This window comes from Callithrix jacchus, chromosome X (genome assembly GCF_049354715.1).
Source record: "Callithrix jacchus isolate 240 chromosome X, calJac240_pri, whole genome shotgun sequence".
In the NCBI taxonomy this organism is placed as follows: Eukaryota; Metazoa; Chordata; class Mammalia; order Primates; family Cebidae; genus Callithrix; species Callithrix jacchus.
The window spans coordinates 98,959,786-98,976,247 of NC_133524.1; the positions used below are offsets into that span (position 1 = coordinate 98,959,786).

The window sequence follows — 16,462 nt, forward strand, 5'->3', positions numbered from 1 at the left end:
TTTTATCACATGTTATTTAATCTATTCCCTGGAGATGAGCACTTACAGGATTTTTTTCCTGTGAGAATTGATGCTGCAGTGAGAATCCATGTTTATATGTTCACATCTCTGAATATTTTTTTAAGACAGGATCTCATTCTGTTGCCCAGGCCAGAGTGCAGTGATGTGATCTAGGCCCACTGCAACCTCCACCTCCAGGGTTCAAGCAATTCTTGTGCCTCAGCCTCCTGAGTAGCTGCGATTATAGGCATGTGCCACCATGCCTAGCCTTCTGAATATTTCTAATGATAAATTCCTTGTAGTGGATCTGCTTTGTCAGAGATCATAAACGGCTGTGCCCTTTAGCCAGAGACCACTAGGAACATGCCTGTATTTGAACAAGTTTGGTTTCTTGTTGCAGTGAGTGAGAACACACAATGAATGGGGAATCATGGGGTGCTTCAGTAAGATGGTTTTAGAAATGTCTTCTTATAAGATTTGGGCGTGTTAGATGATTTGGTGGAGAGTTTAAGAAAGTGAGGGTTTGTTGTAGATTGAGAGAAGTTGGGAAGCATGAGTAATTCTATGATTTGGTATTTAAATAAATCTTACTCTATAGGTAAGGAATACCAAAGTTATCATTGGTAAAGAAGCAGCAGTCACTAATATTAGCCAGAATGAGGGCAGGAGGGGATATTTCATCATTTTTATAATTGGGACAATGATTTTCTGTGTTAATACATGATTAGAGTAGTCTTGCTTTTGTCTTGATAAATGACATTCATGGAGTAGCCTGGTCTGATGTTAATGTTCTGTGAAATTGTTTCTATTCAGTGAGAGAACATCAAGGCCTAGCTGTGAGTGCTGGGCCAGCTCTTAGATGTCAGCCTGCTTTTCTTCTTGTCATGGATATTTACAAATTCTTATGTATATATATATTGCCCAACTGACCTTCAAAATGAATCTCACCAGCCTCAACTCATGGAGCATGAATGTCTATTTCTTCATATTGCCAACACTTGGTATCACTATTTTAAGTTTTTCTACTCTCATAGACAAAATAATCTCATTGTTTTAACAACATTTTAAAGGTTACATACTATTACATATTATGGATGTGACAATCAAATAATACTTTTATATTTCATTGGGTTAACTGTAGGTATGTGAAGATGGACCTCATTACTTAGTGGGTGGAGGAGAGTGGAGTATATATACATGTGTGTCACTTTGCCTATTTATGCCTCCTCATTACTGCCTTTCCCATGTGATCTTGAGGCCCTTGTAGTTATCACCAACTGACAACTAGGGAGGTTGTATCACTTTGTATATTGGGAACTAGATTGAAAACAGGAATGAAGAGTTTAGCTATGGTGACATTCTGTTACAGAGTTCAGGCCCTGAACTCTGTTATGGACCAACACTCAGGCAACAGCTTCAGTGACTAGACTAGCAAGTGATATGTACACACAACTACAGCTCAAAACAGAATGAGGCTTATTAATAAGACAAGCACAAATGCTTTCCAGTTACACTTTTATGAAGATAACATAAATATATTTCTATTTCTTCAGTTTAAAGAGATTGGTAATTATTTTATAAAATAAGCTTCAGAGAAGTATCATAATCTTGAGTTGATAAAAATCTTTAAGAGCAACATGGAAATTTTGCTTTAAGACTTTAGCTCACCTCTGGACACCTACTTTCAGCTGGACAATGTACTGTCTCTTGTTAGCAGATCATCTTAAAGGAGCTCTGGCCACCTCTCTCCTAAAAGTGCCATGTCCCTCTCAATGGTCATTGCGAGGGTTTCCCTGAAGGAGAGGAGAACTCTAGAAAGTTGCAAACTGGAACAGCTATTTGTTGTGTATGTTGAACACCTCATTTAGCAAACAAAACTAGGCTGTCTCAGGTTATGATACCCAAAATAAAGCAAAATATGAAAGACTTGAGTAGAAATATCTTTCTTCTCCAGAAGATGTTAATACTATATGTAGGAGGCAGAGACTGGCTACTCCCCAAGACCCAATTAGGTCTTTGTGGAAAGCTCTAAAATGTTAGGGAGGAACAAAATGCCTAGTATGTTAGCAATGGACAGGAAAGAGTAATGCAGAAAACAATAACGTGTTTCTAGGTTCCCTTCTTTGAATTAGGAAAGAGTGCTATTCCTTTTCCTTGTTGATAATGAAATGCCATTTTAATGGGAAATTGCACTGGAGAAAGTACACTCCACTACACCCATGCTTTATTATGTAGCTTTTACATGTAGCTGTGCTATTGTAGTTTAAGGATACAAAGAACTAATCTTTTACCAGAACCATCGTGATTCTACAAAAATATGATAATGTGATATGAGTTTAATGGCACTCCTTAACAAACATTGAAAGGTAAGTGTGCATGAATACATTTTTTTTTTGACATAGAGTCTCAAAGGCTGGAGTGCAGTGGCATGCAATCTTGGCTCACTGCAACCTTCGCCTCCCAAGTTGAAGCAATTCTCCTGCCTCAGCCTCCAGAAGAGTTGGGATTACAGGCACCCACCAAGTCTGGCTAATATTTGTATCTTTAGTAGAGATGGGGTTTCTCCATGTTGGTCAGACTGATCTTAAACTTCTGACCTCAGGTGATCTGCCTACCTTGGCCTCCCAAAGTGCTGGGATTACAGGTGTGAGCTTTCCCTCCCCTAGTTCCCCCCAACAGACCCCAGTGTGTGATGTTCTCCTCCCTGTATCCATGTGTTCTCATTGTTCAACACCCGACTATGAATGAGAACATGCAGTGTTTGATTTTCTGTTCTTGTGTCAGTTTGCTGAGAATGATGGTTTCCAGGTTCATCCATGTCCCTACAAAGGAAACAAACTCATCATTTTTTATGGCTGCATAGTATTCCATGGTGTATATGTGCCACATTTTCCCTGTCCAGTGTATCATCAATGGGCATTTGGGTTGGTTCCAGGTCTTTGCTATTGTAAACAGTGCCACAATGAACATTTGTATGCATCTGTCTTTATAATAGAATGATATATAACTCTTTGGGTATGTACCCAGTAATGGGATTGCTGGGTTAAATGGAATTTCTATTTCTAGGTCCTTGAGGAATTGCCACACTGTCTTCCACAATGGTTGAACTAATTTACACTCCCACCAACAGTGTAAAAGTGTTCCTATTTCTCCACATCCTCTCCAGCATCTGTTGTCTCCAGATTTTTTAATGATTGCCATTCTAACTGGCGTGAGATGGTATCTCAATGTAGTTTTGATTTGAATTTCTCTAATGACCAGTGATCATGAGCATTTTTTCATATGTTTGTTGGCCTCATATATGTCTTCTTTTGTAAAGTGTCTGTTCATATCCTTCTCCCGCTTTTGAATGGGCTTGTTTTTTTCTTGTAAATCTGTTTTAGTTCTTTGTTGATTCTGGATATTAGCCCTTCGTCAGATGGGTAAACTGCAAAAAATTTTTCCCATTCTGTTGGTTGCCAATACACTCTAATGATTGTTACAGTGTGATTTTCAATGCATGTGTGCATTGTATAATTATCAAATCACAGTGATTACCATATACATCACTGTAACCACCTTTAGAACAAGTTTGTGAGTTATACAAGGACACCAGGATCATCACATTATAGCCATGGCTATACATTGAATATTTTTTTCTCGAAAACACCAGGATCATCACATTATAGCTATGGCTATACATTGAATATTTTTGTTCTTGAGATCAGTTCTTTTCAATTTTCGTCATGTCCTAACACACACAGAAAAAGAATATTTGTATGGGATAAACAGACACATCTGTTCCCCCTTAAAGGCGTCAGCCTCAGGGACTCCAGCTGTTCCATTCCCTCCTGCAACTACTGTGAGCACTCCTATAACCTATTTCTAGCATGTCATTGGAATGTTCTACCCCAGGTCAGTGATTTTCAATCTGCCTTTCCTGGAGTCTTAGGATTCCCAGGAAATGCTTCAGAAGGCACTACAGAGGTTCAGGGGAGGCTGAGTGGGATGGATCTATGTGCTCCTTACTACCCTTATTCAAAGCAATGTAGCTTTGGGATTACATGTAAAAGTGTGTTTGGAAAAAGTTTCCACCTGTTAAAAATTGCTGTGGCCACTTCTATAAATATCCATTCATCCATCCATCTTTAAAAAGATTCTGCATCTAATGGTTGAGTTTCCCTTCTGCATATTCCTAACACTGACAGTATTACTATATACTGATTATTTTTTAGTTGATGGAAATCTATTCATGTTACTCAAAAGATTCCCATGTTCAGGTTTTAATTTATTAAAAGCTCTAGGTAATACTTTCAAATAAATAGTTTGTAAACTTACATAAATTCTATTTTTGAAGAAGTGTGTCACACATATAACAGGCAGGCAAGAGTAAATAGTAGTTCTGAATACAAGTCCCAAAGTATCATTTTTTGTGATTTTGATGCCAGAGCCCAACTTTCTTGGTAGTATTTTCTGTCTGCCAAAAGCATAGCCCTCCACTGTACACATGTCCATTTATGCAAAGGTTCTCCTAGGAAACATTTCTAGAAGTAGAATTTTTAGGTCTGAATAGAATATTTTTCACCATTAGTGAAGGTGTGGAACAGTGATTCTTAACCCTGGTTCATTAGAATCACCTGGAGACCTTTTAGAAAATGCTAATGCCTAGGATCCTTCTCCCAAAGATGCTCATTTAATTTGTCTGGAGAGGTACTTTAGCCTTGATAATTTTTAAAACATTCCCTAAGTAATACTAATGAGCAGTCAAATTTGAAAACCGCTATTTCAGAGAATCAGGCAATCTCATCAACTGCTGGAGGTAAAGGAGAATAATTTGGTGTAACCTCTTCTAATGGTCATTTGCCAATATCTATTAAAATGTTCATATTTTTGAGTGAGAAATTAATAGATATTTATCCTACAGAAAAGATACATAAAAGTAGGCACAGATATTGTATAAATATGTTAATTGTGCCAATGTTTGTATTTTTAAACCTAGAAATATTCAGTATATCCACAAATAGGAGATTAAATAGCTTATAGTATTAGTTCCATAATGTGGGATATTTTGCATTAAAGTAATCAAAGAGATCTATATATACTAAAGTATGTTCTTCATTTTGAAAACAAGAAAAGGAAAACTGGAATGACATAAAAAATCTAATAGGTTTATAGCTAGTGGAGGAATTAGAGTGTTTTATTATCTTTTTGTTTATCTTATTTCTCTAATTTTTCTTCGGTAAACAAATACCGCTTGTGTAATAAAACGTATAAACTTAAGAAGATCTGATAAGGAAGCATTTGTTACACAGACAGTTGAGCATATACCCATAAAGGAAATATCAATTAAATGGAGTTTCTCAGACTGGGTGTAATGGTTCACACCTGTAATCCCAGCACTTTGGGAGGCTGAGGTGGATCATATGAGGCCAGGAGTTCGAGACCAGCCTGGCACCATAGCAAAACCCCATTTCTACTACAAACATTAGCCAGACGTGGTAGCTCATGCCTGTAATCTCAGCTACTCAGGTGGCTGAGGCACGAGAATCACTTGAATCTGGGAGGTGAAGGTTGCAGTGAGCTAAAATTGTACCACTGTACTCTAGCCTAGGCAACAGAGTGAGACTCTCAAAATAAATAAAATAAGATAAATGGAACTTTTCTAGGGGTGAATTATTGGGGCAAGATACAAAGTTGAATTTCAAGCACTCGTATTAGTCTGGGAATTACAAAATATCCTAAATATAAATGAGGATGTGTAAATGAGAAGATGTGAATATAAGCTAAAATTCACAGTAATTGCAAGTAAATGAGATAGTTAAGCAATCCAGAACCTTTTCTCATCAAGTTGATTAAGGGAAATGATCTCCCAAGGTATTAGGAAGCTGATAGGAAAGTGTGTGTTTCGTATTCAGAACCCAACAAATCTGACAGACACAAACTCTGAAAGTGTATAAGGGGATGATCAAAAATTAGCTGGATGTGGTGGCGGGCACCTATAATCCCAGCTACTTGGGAGGCTGAGGCAGGAGAATCACTTGAACTTGGGAGGCGAAGGTTGCAGTGAGCCAGGATCATGCCTCAGCACTCCAGCCTGGGCAACAAGAGCAAAATTCCATCTCAAAAAAAAAAAGAAAAAGAAAAAGAAAGTGTATAAGGGGATGAGAAATGCTTTGTTCACCAGAGGTCAATGGAGGTCGCAGATCTCGGATGGCCATTACATATATTATTGGCAATGTAGAATTAGTTTATATCTAGACACCATGCTTTCTTTTAAAAATGACTGCATCAAATAAGTCTTGTCAAAAGTAAAAAGAATAATAAAATTATGTTTTTATCTTAAACTAGTAACAGAAGCAATCAGTTGCTGAATGGTCTGTCACTTTATATTCAGTAGGACCTCCCTAGACAGGATTATGTGAAGTAACATAATTGGAACAAAAAGTAGCTAAGGAAGACGTTTCTTCTTTTTTTTTCTTTTAATGGACATTCTGTACACCCTTTAACGCAATATGGTTGCAGCATCCAAGGACACAATTGATTAATAATCATCATAAAACTTCACAACCATCCTACAATGTGAACAACTGAGCACTTAGCCTCTACTAAAGGTTTTTTTATTACATGAATGAAGGAATGAACAAATGAGCTATGAGGCACTAGATATTGATAAAAACCATTCTTCATCTTTAACGTGGAAGTTAAGAAGAAAACAGGTCCTTGAACAACCAACTACCTTTGCCATTAGTAGGTTTATTCATACAGAAATCTCTTGAATGGAATGTATGGTCTTTGAGATATTTCAAACGGTGATAGAAACAATGCAAGGAATCCGAATAGGTCCTACAAAATATGATAATAAAGGCCCTCTACACTGATCAGGCAAACCCCACAATTCAGCTGAACCAATTCAAACTGCACATGTGAGCTTCTCAAATGTTCTGTATGTATAGGCTCAATAGAGAGTTTTTTGTTTGCTATTAAATATTGGAATCTTAATGAATATACAATTTTAATACTTTTTTTTCATTTAATTTGTCCTAAATAATATGCTGTGAGGTTGAAAACACAACTTCATTTCCTTTTGAATATGTATTAAAAATTATTTTTCTTTACCCAGTGATTTTAAAATGCCACTTTTATCATAATAGGCATTTGTAAATACTTTGGACTCTCTCTCACTGGGCTTTCTATTTTATTTCATTAAATTTTATATTGTTGTATTGGTTTTAATTATTCTTTCCTTGTAATTTGTTTTAGTATAAAAGAGAGAAAGGGTCTCTTGGCTATGCTTCCTCTGACTGGCCATCAAGGCTAGGTGGTATTTTTCCTGTTTCTAACGGAAGTAAGGTTGGGTAGAGTGACTTACTCAGTGTTAGAAAGTAAGAAAGTTGTTGATATAGCTTGGGGACCCAGATTTCCTGCCTCCCATTACAGTATTCTGTTTGTCAGCATCGTAATTTTGCTTTATTCTTTTGTGGAATCTTGTCTCGCTGTACCGTGAAGGATATAACCAATGTAAGTTCTCTTGCTTCTCTGCTGCTAGCCGGGGGGGGGGGGGGGGGACAGGAAGCAGGAATGCACTCACACCAGTTACATCTAAATGGGTGATCTTTCATGCCTATAACAATTCTATCATCCTAAACATTCTACAATACAAAAATGATGCTGAAGGTCACATAGAATGTAATATGTGGTTATTTCTCTTTCTGATTCTAAAAAAAAAATTATGATGTATTTAACAATCATACTGCAATCTTACCAGAATTTGTATACTCAGTCACTACATTCAGTTCAATTAATTAAACAGAAATTCACAGATTATTTGGCCTTGGCTGAGTCTCTAGAGATATACGTTGCTGTGTGGTAGGATGCCATTGTGGTTAATACCAATGTGCCTTGACACCATACAGTCTTGGGCTAGGGTACTGCCTCTGCTCCCTATTAGCCATATGGTCCTGGAGAAGTTTCTTAACCTTTTTGTACCTTGAGTTCCTGATCCATAAATGGAGATAATACCTTAAAGAGCTGTTATGAAGCTCAACCATGTTGATGTCATTGAAGTACTGAGCATGGTATCCAGCATAGAAATGTAGGCTAGGATGGACTTTCATGCTTTTTGTTCATCTGTCTTGAAGTTGAAACTCTTTTGGGGTCTGGCTTTACTTGCTGCTCATGTAACCAATTTCTACACGTTTTACCATTTGAAACATGCCTTTAATAAAGGGGAACAAAAGCTAAGCTCTAAATTTTGGGTTGAAACTGCAGATTTTTATACAGTTTATAAGCATGACTGTACTTCAGTTTGAGAAACTTATGTAAGGATGAAAAACGACTGAAGACTCTCAATTCTGTATGCCATGTGCATTTATATTAACAAATATTTATGAAATGTCTCATTTGCCAGGTTCCAGAAGCCATCAAACCATATCTTTATCACAGAAATGTCTTCTAGGGTCCAGACCCATGTATTCAAATACATATGAGAAATTTATATCTAAAGCAGTGATTCCCATACAGGAACAATTATACTCCCTAACTCCAGGGACATGGAAATGTCTGGAGACATTTTTGTTGTGTCCTTGCAAAATATGTTTAACCTCCATGAGCCTTAGGAGAGCCTGCCTCTGGGGAGGAATGAGTTTAAGCAGGGAATACTGATACCTAACTTACAGAACAGTTGTAAGGACTTAGAGAAACAGTATGTGAAGTGGCTAACACAGTGTCTGGCCCATTATAGGCCCTTGAAGTGTTAGTTTTCTTTCCACTGCCCTCTTTTGCTTCTGAGGTGACATTAACCTAAACTACATAGGGCTAAGAAGCATAATTGTCTTAAAGAGCTTCTGAAAACATGGCAACAGAAAGAAAAATAAACTCATGCAGACCCACATTATGTATAAGAGTTGGTGCCTCTTCTGTGTTGTGGCGTTGTGCATTGTAGGTGGGATGAGTAAATGTCACCCCGTTTCTGTATAATCAGTGTACCTTTCCTGACCATTTTGGGCCCCTCTTGGAGAGTGAGCATCAGGAGTGGCCATTAACTGGGTATCTGGGTTATTCCTGTGGCCCTATACAGACAAATGCCCAGGGAAGATCTAAGCAAGAGGAGAGGTCTTCTGGAGAGAGCAATAGAGTGAAAGGCAGAAGATGTTGCTTCCAGAGCCTGACAAACTGCTATCTGTGTGATGTGGGTAAAATGTGTACCTTCTCCTGGCTACAGACTCAGTGTTAGGGCATGTGACTTGGGATCTTCTAGCAGGCCAATTTTGCATACAAATCATTTGTCTTGCCTCTTTCCAAGCATTTCTGCCATTTAAGTTCTCATATTCTAGTGCTGCTGGAGGATTAAGTGAATTAAACTACCTCAAAAGAAATCTGAGACATTGCTGAGGCAGAGGGACAAAGTGTGCAGGTGGGATTCCTAGATGACTCTTATTATTTCTGCTTGGGAGGGCACACTCCATTTCCCCTCATAGCTCATTGGCCACAGCTAGTCACATGCCCAGGTCTGATGTCAGTGGAGTGGGGTCAGTGGGTGTCTCAGTGCACTTGGGCTGCCACAAAAAAATACCTGAAAATGGGTTTTGTAAACAACAGAAATTTATTACTCAAAGTTCTGGAGGCTAGGAAGTCCAAGATCAAGATGCCAGAATATTTGTGGTGTAGTAAAGACTCTGTCTGCACCTTCTTGCTGCATCCTCACATGGTGGAAGTGGCACAAGCTCTCTCAGGCCTCCAACGAGGACATGAATCCCATTCATGAGGGCTCTGCCTTCATGGCCTAACTACCTCCTAAAGGTTATTAGGTTTCATATAAATCTGTGGGAGACACAAACATTCAGATGAAAGAAGTAGGCCTAGTGGGACCCTAAGGACCTCCTGGTACGTGCGATTTCACAGCTAGGTTTCATGGCCCAGAAAACAAGATTTCTTCTCCACCATTGTCTTCCTCAACATGAGGGGTTATTGACTAAGTACCTTAGGGGACAATACTAGGGAAATGTAAAACTATCATCTTCCAAATGGAAAGCTGCTGGTTATATTGTGGGGAGAGCAAGAGATGGAATCACATTCCAATTCTGCCGCTTCTCTGGAGAGAGTCTTAGACCCTGTGAGAAGGAGCTTGGTCATCTGTGAAATAAGATGCACCACATTATCTTCTTCAGAGTACTGTCCCGAGGGATAGATGAGAAAACCTGTCAAGTGCCTGTGGGAGATAGTAGGACTTCAACACATAAAAGGCCTGGCTATTTGCCCCCTCACTCCCAGAGAGTAGATGATATTGACCTAAACCAGAGGGCATTACTGCCATAGAGAGCTTGTCGAAAGGTAGCAGCAAGATCTGAACTATATTCCCAAAACCTATGAGCTTTGGGCCAGTTCTGAGTTGTGGGATGAGTTACATGTGAGAGCTGGGGAAAAGGAAAAATAAATCACCATATCATTTCCTAAACCGCATCTGCCTTGCTATCCTCTTAATTTACCATCCAGTTTGACATTAGACAGAGGAGCAGTTTCCCATTGACTTTAAGGTAGAAGGGACACCACAGGGCAATATGATAAGAATACGGACAGAAGATAGAGTCATAAGACCAGACACATTATAATCCATGATTATGTTCTGTTGTTTGGCAAAGGGAGATTATCAGCATAGGCTTGACCTAATTAGTCAAGCCCTGTAAAATCAGAGAATTTTCTTCTCCTGTTTAGAGCAGGGCAAGTCAGAGATTCAAAGCACAGGAAGCCTTCAATGTGCCATTGCTGGATGGAAGAAGGAGGCCACATGGCAGGGAAGTGGACTAGCCTCCAGGAGCTAAGAATATCCCCAACTGACAGTCATCAAGGAAATGGAGACTGCAGTCCAATAGCCACAAAGAGATGACTTCTGCCAGCTGCAAGAATGATATTGAAAGCAGATTTTTACTGAGATCATCCACATGAGACCTCAGTGGAGTCTACATGGGCATCTTGATACTAGCTTTGTGAGACCCTAAGCAGAGAATAAGGTCATGCTGGACCAGACTTCTGACCTATAGACCTATGAGCTACTAGATGAGTGTAGCTTTCAGACACTAGTCTGTGGTTACACACCTACAAAAAATTAATACATTAGAGTTAAGTCAAATCCATATTCAATGGATACACAGTGTTTGTGTGTACATGTACACATGTGTATAGATGATAATTGATGGAAACAACATAATTACAGTTTTTACTAGTGAATGGTGGGGTTAAATGTTATCGATATATTCATATTGGTATTGGAATGCACTTTCCACATTTTTTAAATAGACAGCGGGTTACTTATTAATCAGAAATAAAACACATTAGAGCTTTGTTCGTCAAATTTGATAGATTTCAGATTTTTCATAAGGTATTGGAAATATGATAATAGGCAAACATGTACACAATCAAGGTTATAAAGCAAAACATTACAGAGTGGACTCTCCTGTATAATTTCCCTGATTGCCTCATTCCCAGAAGGAATCACTTTCCAAAATTTTTTGTTTAGTCATGAATACATCCCTAAACAAAACACAATTGCTTTGCATATTTTTATCCCTAACTGTATAACATATTTACATATCAATTATCGAAATGCTTTCCTCTGAAAATAGTGTTTCTGAGATGTTTCTAATCAAGTGGGTTTGGGACTATTTTGATATTTACTCATGTTCCTGTGACCAGGTTTGCTATGTGTCAAGACTCTGTAGTGCACACCTGAGAGGGCAGCAGCAGACAGAGCCTCACATGTTTCTATCATGGATGCTTCCCAGTGTCTCCACAAAGAAGTTATACTAATTTGTCAGCTCCATGCTGTGTATGGGGTTCTTGTGGCTTCAACATTTCAATTCAAACAAAATGCAACATAAACACAATCTCAGTGACTGTTTCTTCTTTTCAAACTCTAGAATTATTCCAAGACACATTCTAAAGTATAATGCAGAAACATGAGCTGAGCATTTTTTAATGCATCTGTGAAATACACTATTTAAAAGATAATACAATAGGGAAAAATAAAGTAAAATCTAATGTGCCAATAACAGGATATCAGAATAAAAAAATACTAAAGATTTGTGAAGCCTATTGTTTACACAGATCTGGAAAAACATGCTTGCATATTGTTGTTGGATGGAATATACACGTTATTAAAGAGGTTTTAAAGTTCAATTAGATAGGAAGCATTTAAAATGTTAAATGGTCATGCTCACTGACAAAACAGTTCCAATTCTAGGAATTTATCCTCCTGATATGGCCTCAAGAGTCTCTTGCTGTCACCACTCATGTCCACACCGCTCAGGGCTGAGATGACCATTTCCATAGTTGGCCCAGTTCCTTCAGGCCCCAGACCCTCAGTCATCTACACCTGGATCAAAACAGGAAAATCAAATCTGAATCATGGCTGGATGCCCAGCCTTGAAGGACCATCCACTAATTCACCACAAGCATTGATATAGAGCAATGCTCAGGTCCCAACTCCTGGAGAGACTTACAGATCTCAGACCTCAGACCTCAGACCTCATCCCTATCTGGGAGAAATCTTCTTTCCTCTCCCATCTTCATGTCCTGAGAGGCTCCCACATCCCTACCAGGTTACAAGCAGCCCAGTCCTTTCAACGAATTAAGTTCTCATAAAGGATGGAAGGAACACTGGCTCCAGAAGGTTTCTGCTTCCAGCCCTCTCACAAACCTCCCCTGAAGTAAGGAGAGGGGGCACCAACCATACTGCAGGGAGGGTAAGCAAGGAGAACAGAAATTAACCTCCTTTACAGTACATGTCTGAATATATTTGCTAAAGGTCTACCACCAGCACTTCAAGGGGCCCAGGCTTGCAGGTTCTATTCCTGGCTCTGGCAGTGGGCCTGGTGAGTAACCTCTGCCATTCAGGTCTATGTTTAGGAGCATGTGCTTTATAGTTGCTGACATCCATGAGGAAGAGAAGTTACTGGTACCTCACTAGCAGGGCTGTCGTGAGGTTAAAACCAGACACTAATGCGAAGAAACTGGAGCTGGGCCCAGCTAAACCATCTGCCTTACTAATAGTAGCTGTCTTTCCTCCTCAAGGCAGGGAACTCATGTGGCTCTGGCCTGCCACCTCAGCCAGGACCCCTTAACTAAGGCCCACATCATAATCACCTTGATGAGCCTTTTCTAAACCCTCAGCTGAAACTCCCTTGTTCATGGAAAAACAGGACTTTTGCATCAAGGATCATTAATGGCATTAAGTTCTAATAATATGAGCCTCAGAAAACAGATATACCCACTTGGCACCAACAGTATATGCAAGTGTCTGCTGGTTTTTCATTCCACCAACACCAAGTATTACTAACTTTTGTCTTTATTGCCAATCTGATCTGCTTATTTTCTCCAGGCCTGTCCCATTGGAAGAATCAGTTCTGATGGTCATTAAACTTACAGATTCACAGGGTCATCCCCTGCAATTGCCAGAGTTAGCAAATAAAAAGACAGGATTTAAAATTTTTATTTGTTACTTATTTTATTGCTTATTTTTATTTATTTGTTTTATTTTATTAAAATCCAGGTAGGTTTCAAGTTTAGATAAATAATACTGCATACCCCATAAACTAAAAAAAATTTTTCTTTTAATCTTGAATTTAAGGTGAACTGAGTTAATTTTAATCTGGTGACTGTATACGTGGAGGGCTCTGTCGGGAGCCAAGATGCTCAGGTCAACAGCCTTAACTGAGTTCCCAGGAGACATGAACACCAGTTGTCATTTATGTGAGTGAGCTCTCTCCGATGTCCTAGATGAGTGGAACCCCCAGATGACTGCAGCCCCAGGTGACAGACATCTTATAGAGCAGAAAACATCCAGCTGGGCCCAGTTAACACACAAAACACTGAGAGAAAATAAATGGCTATTAACTGGGGTATTTATTAAGAAGGAATGGATATCTAAAACATTATGGTTTTGGTGAACTTTTCCTCATTTTCTGTGATGTGTTATCATTGGATAGAAAGGGATTTTCTTATCCTTGAAGGTTTAGTGGAACTTGGTTAAAATTGTGTCATCTGAGTGTTGGCTTACATGTGGGTACAGATTTCTGAACATGTCATCAGTTCCTTCTTGAAGGGATCCCAAGGGCAATTTACATGATATCTATTTTTCATGCTAGTCTTAGAATTTGAAACCTAACTCCATAAGATGAATTCCCACTGCAATCATGTGAATTAAGGTACTGAAAGGGTGTTGCTGCAAATTTTATGAGAAAACCTGAGAGGTTGTCTTAGTGAGTATTCATTCTGAACAAGGGCAATTTACTCAGTTTTAGAAGTGTTTCTCAAAGAAGGTGTCCTGAAACACTTTCTCCTGCTATAGTGACAGCCCTTGGCAAGTAAGTGACTTTCCTTGAGCACACATAGACAGGGCTCTTTTAGTAGACAGCAGATAGATATGCATTGCAGTCCTTGGTCTTTATGACTGTCTCCGTGCAGCATTGCTGGGTGGATAATTCTATCCAATTCTAGAACTTATTCATAGTAAGATCATGTGACAGCAAATCTAAGTCACATTTTCCAATATCACCTTGTAAGAGATAAAGTCAACATATGTTTCTCCTTATTCTCTTTCTATATTTCTCAGTTGGTTTAGGGCTCAGACTAGAAGCAGAAGAGTATTTTGGGGGCCCCTTAAAGATCTAAGCATTGTGAAGCAAGAACTATAGGAATAATTGAAGAGTCAGTGAGACACAGAGGAGTGAACCTGTGGGCCTATTGTAAGTCCCATTCCTGAAGGCAAAGCTGAACAAGTGCTCCTGAAAGGTAGCTTACTGCCAAGAATTTGAAGGGAGAGAGCTTGGGCAGAGTAACATGTGTCTTCCAAATTCTCCAATCGGGTAAGTCGTTCCTGCTGTAAAGAGAAGTGAATGTGTAGAGGCTACATGTATATTTGGTGATGGATGTATTTTCCACATGAAAAAAAAATGCCAGGAATGAAGGATAAGGATTTCCTCAAGGCAAACTACCGTGTATTTCCATTGACTAGCTTCCTGCCTACTAAATGATTATATTATTCTAGGCCTGCCTCCCTGAAATAATTGTATTATTACTCAAATAATTTTTGTGTTTCTAGACCATTCAGTCACTTGATTATAAACAATCTCTCTGTTTTCTGCCACAGATAACCAACTGCCTAGAATGGTGTGTGAGTTGTACATGTTTTTCCTCAGAGGGCTAGCTCATCTCCAAGAGCCCTAGGACACCTCTCTGGGCTTCTCTGTACTGATGATACTCCTCTAAGGTCACTTTTAAAGCTAAATTCCTGATAACGTGGACTTCCTTTCCTCCAGCATAATGAGTAGAGTGTTGAAAATTGCCCAGATCCCAGCCTAGTTCCTCTAATTGGCATGTTTTCTTAGGGAGTGATCTGAAGAGTGACGATCTTTTGCTTTAAGATAAAGGCTGGGGATGGAGAAGCGGGTTGTGCACAGACATTTTCAGGTGTGGAAGACGAGCAAGTGCGACGCGGTTGCCATAGTAACCTGACGTCATATTAGCGACGACGGTTACGACTTTTTAATGAGACTAATTTGGCCTGGGGAGAACAGCAGAGCCCCACCTTCAGGCGTTTGGACTCAGTGAAGGTTGTGAGTGCCCAGCAGTGTGGGCTGAATCTCCGTGGGGTTTAGGGAGACGAAAGAATCCCAGATCCACGTCCCATCGTTCCCACTTTGGGGATCGGCACTCTGGCTGTTTCGTGAGAGAGAAAGAGGTGGGTCTCTTCTGGCCCCAGTGAGTGTGGTGTCCTGCTCCAGGATTTCCCTGGGCTACTTTCCATGTAAAGGCGGGACGTGGGAAGATGAGACAGGTAAAGACCCTCTCTGAGCTCAGGTTCCCCCTCTGTAAAATGGGGATAAAAATACCCACAGGATTGCTGGAACCTTAAGTGATAATACAGGTGCAAGATGATAGCCCTGTGGTTATTGCAGGATCAGAAATGCCTGTATCAAGTCAGGCCTCTTGTTCTGCTTCAAACTTTCTTACGGTATAGACAAGGGAGAAACTTTATGTTTAACATGCATTTATTATAAGTTTATATTCTGACTGCATAAATAATAATGAGTGATTCCCATCAACACCATCAAATGAATGTTGAAATATGCCATTAGTTAGAAGGCCTTCCTAGCAATTTGAGATTGTAATATACATTCTCCCATATCTGTTGTATAATAAGTTTGTTTATGAACCATAATTTATAAACTGTCAGTTAAAAAGTTATGTTTTGATATATTTTATATATTGTAAAATGGCCGAATCAAGCTAATAAACCCATGCATTACCTAAGGTACTTATTTTTTTTTTTTTTTTTGTGGCGAGCACTTAAAATCTACCCTTTTAGCAGTTTCCAAGTATACAATATATTTTCTTTCTTTTTTTCTAACTTTTATTGCATTTTAGGTTTGGGGGTACATGTGCAGAACATGCAAGACAGTTGCATAGGTACACACATGGCAGTGTGTTT

The 16,462-nt window shown here is 39.1% G+C and overlaps 1 protein-coding gene and 1 long non-coding RNA gene across 51 annotated transcripts in view; one reads left to right on the forward strand and one right to left on the reverse strand.

Moving 5' to 3' along the window:
- LOC144581170 (uncharacterized) overlaps positions 1 to 16,462 on the reverse strand; it is a 52,722-nt gene that overhangs the window by 19,404 nt on the left and 16,856 nt on the right. The window lies entirely within an intron of this gene.
- The window catches only part of RAB40AL (RAB40A like), a 145,942-nt gene that overhangs the window by 7,682 nt on the left and 121,798 nt on the right, over positions 1 to 16,462 (forward strand). For 8 of the 50 annotated variants that reach the window (XM_078363810.1, XM_078363821.1, XM_078363818.1 and 5 more), the window contains exon 1: positions 15,522 to 15,712. The exons of 41 other annotated variants lie outside the window; for them this stretch is intronic. The gene's annotated coding sequence lies outside the window, so the exon portion shown is untranslated. Of the gene's footprint in view, positions 1 to 15,521; positions 15,809 to 16,462 lie in introns of those variants that run through there. One more of the 50 variants, XM_078363783.1, reaches the window with a different exon arrangement.